Source organism: Ammospiza caudacuta, chromosome 11 (genome assembly GCF_027887145.1).
Source record: "Ammospiza caudacuta isolate bAmmCau1 chromosome 11, bAmmCau1.pri, whole genome shotgun sequence".
Classification (NCBI taxonomy): domain Eukaryota; kingdom Metazoa; phylum Chordata; class Aves; order Passeriformes; family Passerellidae; genus Ammospiza; species Ammospiza caudacuta.
Genome location: NC_080603.1, coordinates 1,215,800 through 1,235,109, shown reverse-complemented (window position 1 = coordinate 1,235,109; position 19,310 = coordinate 1,215,800). Strand labels below are relative to the sequence as shown.

The 19,310-nt window shown below is 48.8% G+C and overlaps 1 pseudogene; it reads right to left on the bottom strand.

Moving 5' to 3' along the window:
- LOC131562396 (zinc finger protein 721-like) overlaps window positions 1-19,310 on the bottom strand; it is a 277,587-nt pseudogene that overhangs the window by 192,172 nt on the left and 66,105 nt on the right.

Sequence of the window (19,310 nt, the reverse complement as noted above, 5' to 3'; positions counted from 1 at the left end):
GCCGCTGAGGGCTGGCGCGAAGGGCGGGAAGCGGCAGCGGCCCCTCAGCGCGGGAGAGCTCTGAGGGGAAGGGGGGTCCCGCCTGCATAGGGAATAACTGGGGGAGCCCAGTCCTCCCGTGGGAAAAATGCGTGTTTTATGATTGCCTTTTCGCAAATATTAAAATGAATATTATATGTGTTGTGTCAGAAAGTTATGCTGTATTAATTTTCTTAAGTAGTGTGTTAAATCTAGTTTTAGGGTATAACATAATGTTAAAATAAAAACTATGCTATATGAGATACTTTTTTTAAAGAAAGGACTCGCAACGAGATAGCGGCCACAGGACACCTAAATCTTTCAGAGAAAGAGAATTTATTGCTCTCTTATCAGAAGAAACGAACTTCTTCCTGCCTGCTCAGCTATGAAGACGCCGTCAGGATTCAGAGGAAGAAGACAGAATGCCGTATTTGAATAGAATTTATGCATCATGTGTGAGGAGTATGAATATGCAACAGGCTATTGTTTTTAAGGGTTAACCCTCTGTTAATGTGTGTCCTTTTTCAGGCTTATGCTGCCTAGAAGTTACCCAGACGTCTGTAATTCTTTGTTTCTATTATCTCATATTGTCCTAATTCAAATTGTCCAAATTATTAATACTCTAATTATAAAAGTATCTTACGTAGCATAGTTTCTATTTTAACATTATGTTATAACCTAAAACTAGATTTAACACACTACTTAAGAAAATCAGTACAACATAACTTTCTGACACAACACATATAAAATTCATTTTAATATTTGTGAAAAGCCAGTCATACAATATACATTTTTCACACAGGTAATGCAGGCCCTGGAGGCATCTCCTGAAGCTGGCACAGCCCCAGCAGATGGCATGGGTGAGGAGAGGGCTGCTGGGGGGCAGTTTGGAATAACTGTGCTGTCCTAGGGTGACATTAGGACGCTTGTATCCCCAGCTGTCTGTTCTGTTTATGCTGGATATTATGTTCTGTGCCTTCAAGACTGGCTCTGAAGAGCGAAATTTTGTTTTGGTTTTGTTATCAGCCGCTCCCCCATGGCTGGCAGGACACAGAGACAGGGCAGTACATGGTGCTGCTTTTGCTTTTTGCTTGGCTTTTTGCTTTGCTCTTGCTTTTCTTTCTGCTCATTAGTTAGTTTAGTTAAGCACTTCGAATTTTTCCCTGGACTGTTTCCCTTTTTTGGAACCACTCAAACCTGCTCCAGACTGGGACCCGGAAAACACCGAGAGTTTGCACCTTGTGGCTGCAGCAGCTGCCCCAGCACCGGAGGGACTGATAACAGAGCGACCACTCCCAAGAGAGACTTTCTGAATTTGTCATCTTTTTCAGAGTGGTGAAAGAGTGTTGTCACCTGGTATTGTTCATTTTGTGTGCTGGGGGTGCTTTGCCTGTTAAATAAACAGGTTCTTTCCACTTCTCCCCAAGGAATCCTTCCTGACCCGGTTGGGGAGAGGGGCTGTGTGGGTTTGCTTTCTGGAGGGGCCCCTTTGGAGGTTTTCTCCCAAATTTGCCTTAAACCAGGACAAAATTTGGTGCCCAATGCGTGGGGCTTGAGAGAGAGTGGAAAAACCCCTGGTCTGACTGCATTTTTGTTGCCATTACTCTGTGTTGGTATAAAGCAGTTAATGGCCATGCTTTTTGAATTCATAATGTCTCTTGGAGTGGAGGCTTGCATACATTTCTGGTCCCTAGGTGCAGAGGATCATTAACGGGACATCACACCATGATCAATATGATCAAGTGAAACCAATTTATTACAAAAAGCAAGCCATATTTGTACTGTTCTCTATTGTTCACACCTCAAGCTAATACATGATTGGTTAAATCCTTTTTACGCATGCATTTTGACATTTCAGTTAATTTTAGTTTGTCTTTCTTCTTCATGCATCTTGCTGCAGGTTTTCTTGTCTGCCTTTGCATCCTGAACCATCTGCTGCTGAGCGTGTTCTTATCCTTTTGTGTCCTTCAAGGGCATGGTGACCTTAGTCAGTTTCTATGAAGGCTGGATTGTGCATATGTTGCATATGTCCATTGTCCTGCAAAAAACCCTCAGCACTCCTCCCAATGCTTTCTGGTCATTCAAGTGCCCTTCAGCTGACTGGTTTCATGCTTTGAGCTTCAGGGAATTGCCCAATCTTTCTGAAGCTCAAATAAATATCGTATTAGTCAACATCTTAATTGTGTTTATATCTCACAGAATTACCTTTTCTTTTGTCTTTGTCTGAAACTGTTGCTGTACGGAAATCTCTGGGAGATGGTGGACATGTCAGATGGTGCTGGGACATCCCAGTGCACTTGGACCTTGGCTCTGCACAGGAGAGCACTTCATCCCCTTTCTCTCTTTTCCTCCCTCTGGGCATGGAGGGAGCTCCTGACTTCAGTGTGCGACTCGTGTGTGCAAAGAGCAAATCTGGGCAGAACTGGGGCAGGGAGGGTTTGGGGAGACCTTGGGATCTGTGCTGGGCACAGAAGGTGTTTTCCATTGCTCTGAGGCTGTCTGCGGTGGAAAGTGGATTTAATATCCAGCAGAGGGATGACTTTTGCATTCGATGGAGCTGTGCTTTCCCTTGGCTTTGTTGGCTGACAAGAAATGAACATCCCTCTGTGTCTCAGGCAGCTCCTTCTCCAAGGAAAGCAGGTGGGAGTTGGAGCCAAGGAGCTGAAAGCTGCAGGTGCAGCCTGGGCTGGAGGGAGCTCGGATTTACACAAGGCTGCTCTGAGTGCCAGGGCTGGGATGGGGGAAATGGTGGGGTGGGGGTAGGGACAGAGTCTGATTGATTGTCAGCCATGAAGGGTCTTGATTTTCATATCTATTCCAACTGCATGAGGAGGTACTTGGATTCAGTGTCAATTGAAGATTGCACATATCAATTTATTAACAGGGAAAAAAACCTAAACGGGACCTAAGAAATCTTTTCTCACTGTTTTTAAAATAGAATATATTCAGTTTGAATGCACTTCTGAAATCTCTCTTATTAACCACACAAGATTTGGAAACTGAAATCAAATTATCCCCAGAGGCTTGGCTTGTTAAGATGTTCTGAATGTTAATGAGCCCTGGGACACTGAATTCCTAAACTCAAGAACTGAAGGCTGAACAAGCCCCTAGAGCAGTGAAATTCAGCAGCAGCCTCCAAGGTGCTGAGGATGTCAGCAGCCCCCACTGAGGCCATCCCTGCCCAGAGACCGTGGGGGAATGGGCAGACAAGGAGAGCGTCCCTGGGGCTGGGGCAGCACAACTCAGAGGCACCAGCGGCTCCAGCTGGGAAATGGAGTGTGGAATGTGGCTGGGAAAGCCCTGCCTGGGCTGTGCCAAGCAGGACAGACAAGCCCTGACTTCCAAACGCTGAACAACTCTCTCAAGGAGATATTTAAAAGGAATTACAATTGTTTGTGTACTCTGAGTTTGAGGCATTGGAGAAATACCAACAAGAGATTCTCAGGAGCTCAAAACAACAAACCAGCTATTACTGAGTACTTTAGAAAAGCAGAGAAACTTGGCAAAAAGTTTATTATGACATCATAGTGGTTGTCGTTTGTCAATTTAAGATTTTTCTGTTCTTGAGATTTCTTAATTAATGTATTGATTACTTCTGGGAGTGTAATGGGTTTTAGTGTCCGTTAATTATTTATGTATTTGTTTTGTTCTGAAATGGGAGTATGAGAAACATAAAGTAGGCTTAAAATTTTAAAAGGGTATAAAGAAAATTTCATTAAAAGCAGTCTAAGTACAAAAGGCATTTAGAATTAAAAAAACTTTTCAGTACATTTTTTTTTCTTTCCAACTTTTTCTTTTTACTGACAATGGAAACAAAGTAAACTTAAAATTTCTAATTAGTTTACTATTTCAAGAATAGTCTTTTTTAATTTTACTTAGGGAGAGAAATTTTTTCTTGTTAAGGTTATGAAGATTTTTTAAAAGGGGAAAAATTAGGTTTTTTTGTGGTTCTTAATTCTCTCATGCATAACAACTGTCTGGGGGAATTTGTTATTATGAATATATTTTTTTTATTGCTCCAAGCTTTTTTACAGCTTGTTGATGGGCCATGTAGACCTATGGGATTTTGTTTTAAAGATTAGTTATTTAAAGGTAAATGTTTTTATTATTTACTTTTAAAATCATTTTTATCTCTAGGAATAGAGATCTTCTCTTGGGGGTACTGGATTGCTATTTTCTTTCTGCTTAAACTTTTTATGAAATTACATTTATTTTAACATTTGTTTTTTTAGTAAAGACTTTTTTGTTTGATATTATTTTGAATATTTTAATTTTTTATAGTTTTATATGTAATAAAGAAAAATAGTCTTTTCTTTATAGTTTGTAAGAGGATTTTAGTTTTAATATTAAGGTGGTTTTTTTCTGTTTTATTTGGGGTTTAATTTCTTCTTTACTGACTTTGATGGTCTTATCTTTTTTTTTTTAATGTTTGTATTTTGTTTTTTGCCCTTACTTGAGGGAGGATGTAAGTATTGAAAGGATTAACACCTGACCCGCCAGTAACCTGTGGTGGAAGTTGTGTTAGGATTAGTTTTATGGTTGGTTATTTGGTTTTTACATGTTTAATTTTAGTGGTGGGGTTATTTTGTATGGGTTGAAGGTTGTAGGAGTTTTTAGTTTTAATTGTGTTGGGGTGGAGGTAGACACTTGATGGTAAGATTTTAATAGCTGTGGCTGGCTTTGTTCTGGTTGGGGTTTTGTGGCCTCTTCTGTTTCCCTGTTTGGTAGTTGTTGGGGTTTAGTATGGTTAGAATGAGGCCGATGGGGAAGGCGCAGCCCAGGGAGGGGAGAAGGGGCTCTTGCTTGGTTTGGTTTAGTTTGGTTTGGTTTGGTTTGGTTTGGTTTGGTTTGGTTTGGTTTGGTTTAGTTTGATTTGGTTTGGTTTGGTTTGGTTTGGTTTGGTTTGGTTCAGATGCAGGCCAGGGCCAGGGCCCACTGCTTCTTTGTTGACTGGACAAGAAAGAGGAGGTTCCTGAGGTTTTTTAACATATGTGTTTCACAGTGGTGTGTTCAGTATCTTAGTGGTTTAACAGGTTGTCAGTTACACAAAAACTTTTGTACTACTTTTAAAAATTCTTCTCACGTCAGACTATGACAGATATTCAATCAACAATAAACACTTCTCAAGGCATTGACTTGGCCCATTCAACTTCATAAACTCTAAGCCTGTTCAATTTAATGTTAATCAAAATTTGCAGGAGCACAGAAACAGAAGAAGAAGAAGACACAGAAAGAGAGAAAAACATAAGATTTAGAGAAGCACACACACAGCTACCAACTCCTGGATTCCAGCACTGCTCAGACAGAAATTCCAAGAGGATGTAGGGTCAAGATGTGTGCTTGCATTGTGGTCAGCCTTTAATACCCCTTGGTTTCCCTGGGCCCTTCCCCCAGGTGGGCCTTGGGCTCATTTGGTCCCTCAGGAGCTGGGCTGGGGGCTGCAGGGATGGCTGTGGAGCATTGCCTGTGCTGTGCCAGGGACTGGCAGACACTGCTGGGCTGGGATAGAGGCTCTGAGGGGATTGGGGTTCCAGGGCAGGGCAGGGCTGGGGTTCCAGGGCAGGGCAAGTCTGGACCTGCCCCTTCCTCTCCCACACATGAAATGTTTTCAGCCAAAAATCTCCTCCAGTCTTTCACAATGGACAATGTTGGAGGTGGAAATCCTAATTCTGTCCATGGGCACCTGGGCAAGGACAGTTCTATTCCATAGCACAGAGCCCCAGTGTTTGGAAGGCAGGCAAGAGCCTCACTGGGTAAAGGCCAGCCAGACTTGTCAGTAAGAGCAGATTTTTTCTGGGACCATTCTTTGAACACAGGGAATTTTAGAGGTGGAAGCCCAGTCTTGGCCATGAGTGCTTGGAGAAGCAGGACAGTTCTTTCCCATAGCAAGGAAAGCACAGAGCCTTCCTCAGTGTTTCGAGGACCGATGAGAGGTGATCCTTGTGAAAAAAATTGCCAGCCAGACTTGTCCTGGCAATATTCCTATGGGAACAATCTCTGGAAATAAGGAAATTTGGAGGTGAAACCTTAATTCTGGCCATGGGTGTCTGGAGGAGGAGGAGAGTTCTTTTCCATGGCAAGAAAAGCATGGAATCACAGTGTTTCAGCAGCAGATGAGAAGAGACCCTCAACATGCCAAGGTCAGCTGGACCAGTCAGGCGGCCCCTGGGAGGCCAAACCAGCCAGACCTGTCCTGTGGTCCCTTGGTTTTGTGGGGCCCTATAGTACCACAATGCTGCTTTGGATTCATGAGGCCCCACAGTGCCACAATGGTGACTTGTTTGCATAGGGTCCCACAGTGTCACAATGGTCCCCTAGGTTCTAGAAGGCCATGAAGTGTCACAATGGTCCCAATAATTCCATGAGGCCTTGCAGTGTCACAATGGTCTCCATGGTTCTCCAGGCCCCACAATGTCACATCACTCCTCTATTCCATGAGCACTGCAATGTCACAATGGACCTTTGGACCCTGGGGGTTTGCAGTGTCACAATCGTCTCCTTTGGCTCCACAGTGTCACAATGGACCAATGATGACTGGAGGCCTCTTTGTGCCACCCTGGAGCTTTGGCTCCATGCAGCCCTGCAGTGTCACAACGGACCTCTTGGTGTCACAAGGCCCCACAGTATCACAATGGTCCTCTTGGTTCTGTGGGGACCCCCAGGGTCACATTGATCTCACTAGTTCCATGAGGCCTCAAAGTGTTATGATGCTTTGCCTATTCCCTGGGGCCTCATAGTGTCACAATGGTCTCCATGATACCATGAGAGCCCTCAGTGTGACAATGGCCCCTTGGTTCCATGAGGCTGTGGAAGTGTCTTAATGGTGTCTTCATCATTTCATGATTGCAATGTCACAATGGACCTTTGGCCCATGAGGTCTTGCAGTGCCACAATGGCCCCCTGGTTCCGCGACACCCCAAAGTGTCATAATGTCCTCCAAAGTTCTATAAGGCCTCTCAGTGTCACAATAATCTCTACATTCCATGGAGCCACACAGCATCAGTACAGTCCCCTTGGTTCCATGAGGCCCAGAAATGTCAAAGTGCCCTCCATGATTCCATGAGGCCCCACAGTGTCACAATGGTCCCTTGGTCTCACAAAGCCCCACAGTGTCACAATGGTCCCTTGGTTCCATGGGCCCTGTGCTGCTGCATTCCCCCTTCCATTCTCAGGCCGCCCTGCCAGCTGAGAAATGCTCCTTGGGCCTCGGCCTGGGCCAACAGCCCCTGGGCTCAGCTCCTCTGCAGCTCATCACAAACACTGTCTGCTCCAGGCACTGCTGCTGCCCAACCAGCTCCTGGTTCCTGTAGGAGCAGCCCTGGGAACTGTTTTTGTTCCCTCAGTGGCACAACATCCCTGTTCTCACACTGCCAAAGCTGTTGATGCCAAGTGCGGCCAGGATGAACCATTGCTGGGACTGAAGTCCCTCTCTTGGGTCCCTGCAAACAGCGCTCCAAAAGGAGCCCTTGGAGCTCTCCTGGGCCAGCGACTCCCTCTGAGTGGGGCCTCTCCCAGCCGGGAACTCTCCCGTTTGCTGCACTCGGGGATCCTGAACAACGACGGAGCCTGGGCCAATGCCCCCACTCCTCCAGGCTCAGCCCTTCACCCGCTGGGGAGATGCCAAAGGATCCACAGGGAGCATTTCCTGTCCTCAGGGGAATTTTTCACAGGTGCCTTGCACTGACTTTTTGTGTCTGTGTGCACACAGGAGTGCCTTTGCTGGGGAAATGTGGCAGAAATGCTGCTCTCTGAGGGGCTTGAGTGCCTTGGATAGCTGAGTCAATCAGGCCTGTAAGTGAGGTTAAATCACAAGGTCTTAGCTATGTTAAATGCTCCTAAAGGCTGTTCTTTGTCTAAGTTGTTGAGTTTAAGTTATTAGCTAAGTTAAACATTTTTAAGTGTTATTCCTCTATTAAATTGATAAGTCATAGGGGATAAGTTAGGTTAAATAGTGTTAAGTGCTGTTCTTTTCCTAAATTGTGAAGTTGAAGGTATGAGTTAAGTTTAAGTGAAGTCCTGTTAAGTTTGACCTCTGTTAAACTTTCAGGCCATATTCCCTTTATCCTTGCCGTCACTGTCCTTGTGTTTCACACACACAGGGACAGTTCTTGCCTAATTTCTGGTTTGATTACTTGTATTTGGTTTGGTTTTGTTGTTGCTTTGTTTCCTTGGTGTTCCTGAAGTGTCCAGTCAGGAGCAGAGTGACTCTTGCCAAGGAACTTTGTGCTACTATCCCTTAATATTAAATTTTTGCTGTTTTTTTCTGATCCCTTGCTGGGGATTTTTTCAGCTCTCTCAAGCTCTCATTGGTACCAGGGTGAAGGAGCCCTGGCCCAGGCTCTGGCCCTGGGGGACACGGGGACGCTGCCAGGGGGTCCCTGTCCCCCTGTTCCACTCCCAGGGCCCCAGCCCCCCGTCCCTGTGTCAGGCTCTGGGGTCGATCTCGTGGAACATCCTCTGGAGGAGGCTGCGGGGCCGGGGACGGGGGGACCCGGGGGGACAGGGGACCCCTCTGTGCACGAGCAGAGTTGGACTGCTCTGGGGGAACTGTGAGGGGGGCCAGGGCAGAGTGACCTCCCCAGTGACCTCACACAGCCCCTGTGATGTCACACAGTCTCATGTGATGTCACAGACTACTCTGGAACATCACACAGCACCCTTGTGATGTCACAGAGCCAACTCTGGGATGTCATCCTGGAATGTTATGCAGCAGCACTGTGATGTCACAGAAGACTCTGTGATATCAGAGAGTCACCATGTGATGTCAGAATCTGTCCTGTAATTTCACAGCCTGCTCTATGATTTTACAGCCAGCCAGCGATGTCACAACCCATTCTCTGATGTCACAGAGCCACGTTCTATGATGGTAGGATCTGCTCTATGGCCTCACACCCTACTCTATGATGTCATAGACAGCTGTGTGATGTCACTACCACCTCAATGATGTCATAAAACCCTCTCTGTGATGTCATACTGACACTCTCTAATGGCACAGCACACACTTTCACCTCACAGCCTGCTCTATGATGACATACAGCCATACCATGATGTCACAGTCTGCTCTGTTATGTCACACAGTCCCCTCTATTATTGTATAACTGTTCAATGACCTCACACAACAAACTCTGTGATGTCATAGCCCAATCTGTGACCTCACACAATCCACTCTGTGCTGGCCTTGGCCTCCTGGGGATCACCTCTCATCTGCTTTCAAAACACTGGAGGCCTGTGCTTTTCTTCTCATGGAAAAAACCATCTCTCAAGTCCAGGCATCCATGGACAAAATTGAGAATCAGCCTCTGAAATTCCTTATATCCAAGGATAGCTCCCAGACAAAAGCTGCCAGGACTATCCAGGTTCCCTTGGCTTCCTGAGGATCCAGCTCTCATCTGGCTTTGAAACTCTGGGGCTCTGTACTTTCATTCCCATGGAACTGTCCTTCTTGTCCAGATGCCCACAGACAAAAGTGGATTTGGCCTTCCAAATTCTGTCTGTCAAAGTATTCCTGACAACAGCTCTGGCTGGTCTTGGCCTCCTTGGGGCCGCCTCTAATCAGCCTTTGAAACACTGGGGCTCTGCCCTTTTCTTCCCATGGAGAACTGTCATTCCAGTCCAGGAACCCATGGATGAAATAGAATTCCACCCCAAAAACTCCCCGTATATCGAAGGTTGCTTTCAGACAAAAGCTGCAAGGAGAGACAGATCTAGCTGGCCTTGGCCTCTGATGACTGCTTCTCATCTGCCTTCAAACCCTGGTGCTCTGAGGTTTCCTTCCTATGGAAAAAAACTGTCCCTCTTGTCCAGGTGCTCCTGGCCTCAGGCACTTGACCATTGTATAGGGACACAGGAGCTCTGTGCTCAGTGGGGTGGAGAGTGAAGACAGCAGAGGAGAGCCCTGGGAGGGATTGAAGGGTGGTTTCAGAGATGTTGGATCTTTTTGACATAGTAGAGGACAGCCAGAGAAAGAAAGAAATAATTCCAAGGGCAGCTGGGAAGACCCAGACTGGACAGCAGGAGAAAAGAATTCCCCTGCCAGGGCAGGGCTGTGGTGCAGCACGTCCCCCAGCAGGAGCCTGGAGCAGCCCAAGGCTTTGTGTGGGCAGGCACGGGCAGGCAGGAGGCAGAGCTGTCAGCAAAGGAAGGGCCCAGCCAGGTGGGGCAGCTGGGGGATGCCGACAGCCTGCAGGGACAGAGACACAGGTTTTCTCAGCATCAGAAACATCTTTCCCCTGCTTGCCCCAAATTGTCATCACTGCCACCAGTTCTCTGCTCTAGCTGGAACCTGGGGACACTTTGTCAGTCTTGTGCCTCACAGGGATCTACTCAAAGTACAAGAATCTTCAGTGTTTCAATCTTACATTGGGTTCTTGAGAAAATTTGTGAGCCCTCTCTGAGGGACTGTGTCTGATGCAAAGAGCACCAAATCCCCAGAGGCTCATTAAAGTCCCTGTGCTGTGTCTGTGCTGCTGAGCTGGGCCGGGCTCCTGGCCCAGAGGCAGCTCCTGGCAAGGGCAGCGCTGCAGAGAGACAGCTCTGGCCAGGAGCAGCTCCTGTGCACAGCCCAGCAGGGCTGGGGCACTGCCAGGGCCCCTCAGGGACACCAGCAGGGCACAGACAGAGCTCACAGGGGCTCAGCACTGGCAGGGGACGTGGGATGTCCCCGAGGGGGCTGTGTCACAGCAGCACCTCTGTGGCTGTGTCATAGAGGCACAGAGCAGCTGTGATGTCAGCAAGGGGTTGTGTGACAGCACAGAGTGGGATGTGTGAGGTCACAGATTGGGCTATGACATCACAGAGTTTGTTGAGTGAGGTCACTGAGCAGCTACAGCAACATAGAGGGGACTGTGTGACATCACAGAGCAGGCTGTGACATCATGGCATGGCTGTATGGCATCATAGAGCAGGCTGTGATGTCAAAGAGCATCACAGAGCTGGCTGTGATGTCATGGAGCAGGGTGTGACACCATAGTGCAGACTCATAGAGGGTGGCTCTGTGACATCAGAGAGTGGGTTGTGACATCACTGGGTGACTGATTAACATCACAGAACTGGCAATGACATCATAAAACAGACTATGATGTCACAGTGTGACTTTTTGATATCACAGAGTCTACTGTGACATCACAGAGTGTCATGGACATATTGTATGAAAAATCCTTTGCCAGGATTTTTCTCCTGAGAAGCTGAGAGTCCTCAGAAACAAAAGGTAAACAATAATTATCTGCTGCTGTGGAATGCAACAGGTACATCTCTGATTGGTCTCATGTGATTGTTTCTACTTAATGGCCAATCACAGGACTGTCTCGGACTCTCTGGTCAGTCACAAGATTTTATAGTCATTCCATTCTTTTCTACTCCTTGCTAGCCTTCTGATTAAATACTTTCTTCTATTCTTTAGGTATAGTTTTAATTTATAATTTCTTTTAATATAATATATATCATAAAATAGTAAATCAGCCTTTTGAAACATGGAGTCAAGATTCTCGTCTCTTCCTTCATTCTGGGACCCCTGTGAACACCACCACAACACAGCAGCTGGATGACATCACAGCGTGACATCTCAGAGTTGGGTCTGTGACATCACAGGGGCCGTGTGACATCACAGGATGCTGTGTGACATCACAGGGGCTGTGTGAGGTCACTGGGGATGTCACTCTGCCCCAGCCCCCCTCACAGCTTCCCCCAGAGCAGTCCAACCCTGCTCGTGCACAGCGGGGTCCTCTGTCCCCCCGGGTCCCCTCGCCCCCGGCCCCGCAGCCTCCCCCAGAGGATGTTCCACGAGATCGACCCCAGAGCCTGACACGGGGACGGGGGGCCGGGGCCCTGGGGGTGGCACAGGGGAAAGGGACCCCCAGCAGTGTCCCCATGTCCCCCAGGGCCAGAGCCTGGGCCAGGGCTCCTTCACCCTGGTACCAATGAGAGCTTGAGAGAGCTGAAAAAATCCCCAGCAAGGGAACAGTAAAAACCAGATTTAATATTAAGGGATAGCAGCACAAAGTTCCTTGGCAAGAGTCACTCTGCTCCTGACTGGACACTTCAGGAACACCAAGGAAACAAAGCAACAACAAAACCAAACCAAATACAAGTAATCAAACCAGAAATTAGGCAAGAACTGTCCCTGTGTGTGTGAAACACAAGGACAGTGAGGGCAAGGATAAAAGGAATATGGCCCAAAAGCTTATCAGAGGTCAAACTTAACAGGACTTAACTGATACCTTCAACTTCACAATTTAGGAAAAGAACAGCACTTAACATTATTTGACCTAACTTAAAACCTATGACTTAAAAATTTAAAAGAGGAATAACACTTAAAAATGTTTAACTTAGCTAATAACTTTAACTTAACAACTTAGCAAAAGTACTCTTAGCAGCCTTTAACTTAACTTAGACCTTTTGACTTAACCTTACAGGCCTGACTGACTCAGCTATCTCAGGCACTCAAACCCCTCAGGGAGCAGCATTTCTGCCACATTTCCCCAGCAAAGGCACTCCTGTGTGCACACAGACACAAAAAGTCAGTGCAAGGCACCTGTGAAAAATTCCCCTGAGGACAGGACATGCTCCCTGTGGATCCTTTGCCATCTCCCCAGGGGGCAAAGGGCTGAGCCTGGAGGAGTGGGGGGATCAGCCCAGGCTCTGTCGTTTTTCAGGATCCCCGAGTGCAGCAAACAGGAGAGTTCCCGGCTGGGAGAGGCCCCACTCAGAGGGAGTCGCTGGCCCAGGAGTGTCACTATAGGACACGAAAGAACACAAGCTCACACCATTGTTCTCAAGGTGAAGAAAAAAGGAGAAGTTTATTTTCTGACTCCAACATTTATAGTTTTCCAAAAGTGACAGCGTATTGGAGGGTGACAGTGACACCTCTCCAATAACACTGGTCAAACAAACAGTCCATCGACTTTCTCCTCCTCCATAAAAGAATGCAAAACAATGAGTTATTTACAGAAAGTTGTGTGAGAAAGTTCACTACAAGAATGTCAGCATCAGAAGGCTTAGAAAATCTTAAAAAAACCAGGGTGACATCTCACCCTTTTCCATTTAAAAAAGAAAAAAAGACAAGAAAATGAACAATATGAAAAAGAAAACGTGAACAATGTTTAGCGTCCATTTGTTGAGGAATCATCAGAGCGATCACTCTCATCATCTGCATCCGAGTCATCACTCAATGATTCAAGCGCTTGATGCCTTTCATGTTGGTCACGGTTTCCATCTTGCTCATCAGCTGGATTTTGTCTCTGCGGTCGCAGGTCAGGGCAAACACATTTCAAAGGTACCTGTTGCTTTCTCGGTTGTTTAGGTGGCCTGGAAAGGCCCAGGGTGGCTTTGGACAGCCCGGCGCTTCAAAGGACGAGGAGAGACTTCTGATCTTGTCTCGGTCTCGGTGTTTATTAATTGTTTATCTAAAAGATTTTCTTTCAGCTTGACAGAGGTCTGCACAGCAAGCCAGCCATGGGCACACTGCGAGCCCCCGGGGCGGTCACTTATCTTTATACTTGAAGTTACGTATACAATATTTATAATTTTTCTTCAATATCTTCTACCTTTATTAACCGGTGAACTTTTAGTAATAACCAATCTCAAAGTGCCATCATCACTACAGAAGATGGAGGCCAAAAAGAAGAAGAAGAAGAACAGGACACGCCTCAATTCCTCCATCTTACTTCTTTAGACCCCCCTGTACAGAAATCTTAAACCCTGTGTTTTACACTCTAACTAACTTATCCCTTCACAATTCACTCAGTGAAACCTTCCCAGTCCTCATACAGGTGTCGTTTCCTGTGTTGGATCAAAGTCTAGCTACCAGACACTTCTGGCAACATTCCAGGACTCCCGAGCCCCCCAAGGGTGTTCTCGGCCACTCTGCACCTCCATCCTGAGGTGCTGAGATCCCACAGTACCCAGCATACCCCAGTGTATGTGGATACACAAGCATACCTGTTCCCCGAAGGGATAAGCTCATAGGGGCCTTCCCACTGTTTGGTGACTAAATTCTGCACCGGAACCTTTGTTCAAGGCTGATGTGCCTCGTCCATAGCCTGCAACAAGAGATGGTGATTCAAAATGACAGGATTATTTGAGTTCTGTGGCACAGTGAGATGACTGATTGTGCACAAAGCTTTTGCCAACCGACTGTGGGGGGTTTCACCTTGCATTCCCCATTTTTGTTTTTGAAGAACCTGCTTCAGAATACCATGAGGGCATTCTACAACACCTTGACCGGTCAGAGAATGAGGGATACCAAACTTGTGTGAGACACCCCACAACTGCAGGAACTGCCGCACCTTTTGCAATGCGTAAGCAGGACCATTGTCGGTTTTCACAGCAGAAGGTATGCCCAGAACAGCAAAGGCCCGCCTCCAGTGGGAGAGGACATCACGGGCCTTCTCCCCAGTGTGAGCCGAAGCCCACATCGCAGAGGAGAACGTGTCCACCATGACATGCACACACTTGAGCCGGCCAAACTCGGCAATCTGGGTGACATTGGTCTGCCAAAGCTCCAAGGCCCTAAGGCCTCCAGCGTTTACCTCTGTCAGCAAAGGCAGTCATTACATGACTCAACAATGTCATGAGCCTCAGTTGGCATCAGCTGAAACTACTTCTGATAGGTATGTGCATTCTGGTGGAAAAACCCATGGGATGCCTTGGTCAGCGCGTGTGTATCAGGCTGAGGCGATACCCACGCTGGGTTAGACAACTTGTCAGCCCTTGCATTACCTTCCACTATAAAGCCTGGCAAATTGGTGTGACTCCTCACATGCAGAACATAAAATGGATGAACCCAGGCCTAAATGGCACAGCACAAGGTCTTCAGTAAATGAAACAAGGCAGGATTACTGACCTCCTTGAAAACCAAATGACCCAACCACTGTGCGATGTCAGCCACATAGGCAGTATCTGTGACCAAGTTGAAAGGTTCCTGGGAAAATTTCTCAAATGCCATGACAGCAGGACTCAGTTCAACAAATTGGGCTGATCCATCCTCATGACCTTCCAGAACCTGCCACTCTGATCCGTCCCTCCAGTTAACAATGGCCTTTCCTGTTCTCCCTGAAACGTCAGTGAAGACGGTGGGTCCTTGCACGTGTTCCTGGCTATTTTTGGGCCACAAAGAGATTTGTCTGAATTTCGCCATATGCAGTAGCCTATGACTGGGCAGATGATCAATGATCTGTCCTGAAAAGTTTTCCAGAGCACTCTGCAGGGACACACTGTTTGCAAAGCTCCAGTCAAAATCCTCCCGTTGCACCGGGAGTATGATCTTTGCAAGATCTGCACTCACCAATTGCAAACACCGTTGCCGGCATTTGATTATCAAGCGAGCATCACTCAAACAATGCAGTTGCCATCTTCTGAGGCTGATGGGGCAGGAAAACCCCTTCCAAAATGTGCAAGGAATCAGACCATTTGTCACTCCATTGGCCAATGATGCTCGTGGGATGCGAATCTGGAGTGGTGATGAACACAGTGACATCAACGGAGGGATCAATGCAATAAACTCGGCAAGCCGAAACAGCTTGCTGAACCACCTCCAACGCCTTAGGCGCCTCAGGGGTCAGTGTGCAAGGTGACTTTAGATCAGAGTCTCCTTCCAACAAATCATACAGAGGAGACAGCTGTGCATCGGTTAGTCCCAAGTATGGATGTTACCAAGTGATGACACCTATAAATTTCTGAGCATCATTCAGTGTCTTCACAGAATGCACAAATTGCACCTCCTGGTGACAGATCATCCATTCCAGAATTTTGACCCCCAAGTTCTTCCAAGGCGGTTGTTGTTGAACAATTTTTGGAGCCACCTGCAGTCCATGAGCATGCAAAGCATTGAGCAACCGAGGCTGAATCCTCAGCACCTCATCCTGGGTAGACGCAGCCACCAAAATGTCGTCCATATAATGATACAGACGCGCATCAGGAAACTGCTTGCGAACTCCAGACAAGGCATGGGCCACAGACCACTGGCATATGGCAGGAGAATTGTGCATGCCCTGGGGCAATGTCCTCCATTGATATCTCTGTGCAGGCTCAGCCTTGTTAATCTCTGGCACTGAGAAGGCAAACCTCGATCTGTCATCAGTATGCAAAGGAATCGTAAAGAAACAATCCTTCAGATCCACAATGAGGACTGGCCAGTCTGCGGGAAGCATGGTAGGTGACGGCACGCCCACTTGCCATGTTCCTATGCTTTCCATCATGACATTAATCTTTTGGAGGTCTTCCAACAACCTCAATTTCTCAGATTTCTTTTTGATGCAGAAGACAGGAGTGTTCCAGGGAATGGTAGAAGGCTCCAGATGACCCTGGTCCAACTGCTCCCGCACCAGATTCTGAAGGGCGACCAATTTATCTTGAAGGAGGGGCCACTCCGAGACAGGTTTGTCCACCAGCCGCTGAATAGGAGGCGTAGGACACTCTGCGTTCTTCATTGCAGTGGCCCACATCAAAAATCTGTCCCGATGCGCACCTCCCAGACAGACAGAACATCCCTCCCCCAGAGGTTGGCAGGAGCAGAAGTAACATGAGGCCTAACCCAGGCCATCTGTCCCTCTGGGTTCGCAACCAGCATGGGCAGCAGGCTCACGTAGCATTGTGCCGTCCCTCCCAGGCCCATAACAGACATCCCCACTGGAGCCAAGGGCCACTCTGGGGGCCAGGCGGCAAGGGAGAGAACCGTGATGTCAGCACTGCTGTCAAGAAGCTCATGGAGGTGGATCTCCAATGGCATCGCACCAGGAACGGACAGGGTACACAGCATCTCGGGACGGTCCTTGGTCAGGACAGCAGTCCGGTGAACTGGAGGCAGCCCAGTGGATCCAAAGCCACCAGCTCTACACAACTGGTCAGCTGTCCTGCGAACAGAGGACTCAAAAGGCACAAGTTGAGCAAGTCGCATCCCTTTCGGGATCGTGACAGGAGGGGGTAGGTATGGAGACCATGGCAGAAATCTGCCCTGTGAAATCTGCATCAATGAGCTACAGGTGCACAATGATGCCCTGAAGGGTGGCACTAGACTTCCCCATCAGGAGAGCACTCATGCCCCCGCCCAAGGGACCAAAGGCATCCAGGGGAACCTTGTGTATTTTACGACTGTTGCTGTGGTGCAGACATCCACACCTGCTGATCCTCGGGTGCTGGCTGCATGCCAGCAAAGGAGACCTCCATCGGCTCCTGGGTATGGAGAGAAGCTTGTGTCTGGGTGCGTCCCTGCTGCGCACTCCGCTTCACGTTTCCCAAGCCCAGTAAAGCCTGGCCATTAACATGAACAGTCACCTTGCAGACATTGGACATGTGATTCGGCCTACCACACCGACCACACAAAAACATGGGGAATTTGACCCTCTGTGCTTTCTTCCCCTGCTTCTTGCCAGACTGCTCTGCTGTGCCCGCCTGCCTTGCGGTGCCACCCAGACTGGCTGCACAGCGGCAGCCACGGCAGCCAGCTCCTGACCCGAGGGGATGATGTCCGCACAGGCCTCCGCCATCTGGGAGACAGTAGGAAAACCAGGCAGAGCCACTATGACCCTCCTACAAGCATCATTGCAATTACATTTCACAAGGTTTGCAATCACAATCCTCCTTGCCACAGGATCAGGCACCTGCCTCTCCACAGATGCCGTCAGCCTTGCTGCAAATGCCATGAAAGACTCATCAAATCAACCCCCTGGACAATGGTCACAAACGGCTGCCTCGGAATAGCCATTTCCAGGGTCTGAACAATCGCTGCAAAGCCCAACGTGTGGCACTGGTCAAGCACAAGGGGATTGAATCCAGCCTGCCCCTGAACATTGGTATAAAGCCCCATGCCCAACAGCATGTCAGCGACAATCCCATGCCTGGGGTCCTGTGGTACCAGCGCAGCATTCTGCACCGCCGCTTGGGCTGCCAAATGAGCCCACTTGTTCTCAAAACCATCAAATTGCACAGGGTCAAAAAGAGAGCACGCCACACAACGGAGGTCATGAGGCGTCAGCACGTCTGTAGCAACCCTCCGGAGAGTCTGCATAACCTCAGCAGACCCCAAACCATGCTGAGTAACCGCATCACGGACTTCCTTCTCCAGTTTATACAAAAGGGGTTGATGGGTGTTATGAGTAACACCCTTGAGCACAGGGAAAGCCTGGGGACCATCCAACAAAGCGCCCCACAGGGACAAGAATAGATGATTGACTGAGAGCCAGGTCAACACCACTCTCCTCTGCACCCCCTGCAGCACTGGCAGAGCCAGAGGAGCCCCCTCCATGACCCTGCAGATGCCGCAAGGAAGCAGGCTGACACATCTTGTCGATCTTAGTATTGGCTTCTTGCCAGAAATACCCGGGGTTCCTCGGACACAGAGTCATCTGGCACGTGGGAAGCATCCACAAATTTGACGAGGAGGGGCCACAGCCCCGGGCAGCCACTGGCCTCCTGCCAGCCATGTAAGCATTCGCGCTAAAGGTAAATACCTCAGTGCCCTGTTGTGCTGCAGCCCTGGCAGGGGGCGCCTTGGCAGGCACAGGTGCCAGCAGCACGGCCCGCAAACCCGGTGTGGACCGGGACAAGACCAGTGTGGGGCCCCCATCACCCAGTATGGGGGTGGGGCGGGGTGCCATGAGAGATGCAGCCTGTGGAGCCGCGTCACTGCGGGGCAGCACAAGGGAGCCCGGCAGAGGCCCTGTGAGCGTCCGACCTGAGACGTGAGACACCACAGCAGACACTCCCCCTGCCGAGAGGAGTGGGCTGGGCTGCCCACCCACTGAAGTGGGACTGGACGGAACACTGTCCATGGCCCCACACCCGGCGGCTTCCACCGACTGCGCATCCCCGGCAGACTGCACAGACTCAGAGATGGGCAAAGCCACCCCTCCCACAAATGAGCCCGACTCAGAGGTGGGCAAACTTGCCCCTGCCGTGCTCATGGGGAGCGTCGTGGAAACACCGCAGTTCGGACAGAGTGTCCTCAACGAATCAGACTCAGTCCGAGGCGGAGGCTGATCCTCAAGCACCGGGAAGGCACAAAGAGAGGGCAGCACGCCCTCTGCCCCGCCGCCTGCACAGGGCGAGGCGAGGATGGCCTGCCGAATGCAGAGAGCCCCCCGGGCTAGGCAACAGCTGGCCAAGAGCAAAATCCACCCCAGGGGAACAATTGCCATCCCCCAAGTTGGACCCGTCCCCCAGCACACCGTCCCAGGGCGGGGTAGAGAGCTCCACATCGCACAGAAACTCAAACTCCCCCTCGTCCATGTTCGAGACAGAAGGCCTTCCCTAGGAACTCCGAGAGGTACAAGAACCAGACCCTCGCCAAAGCTCCTCAC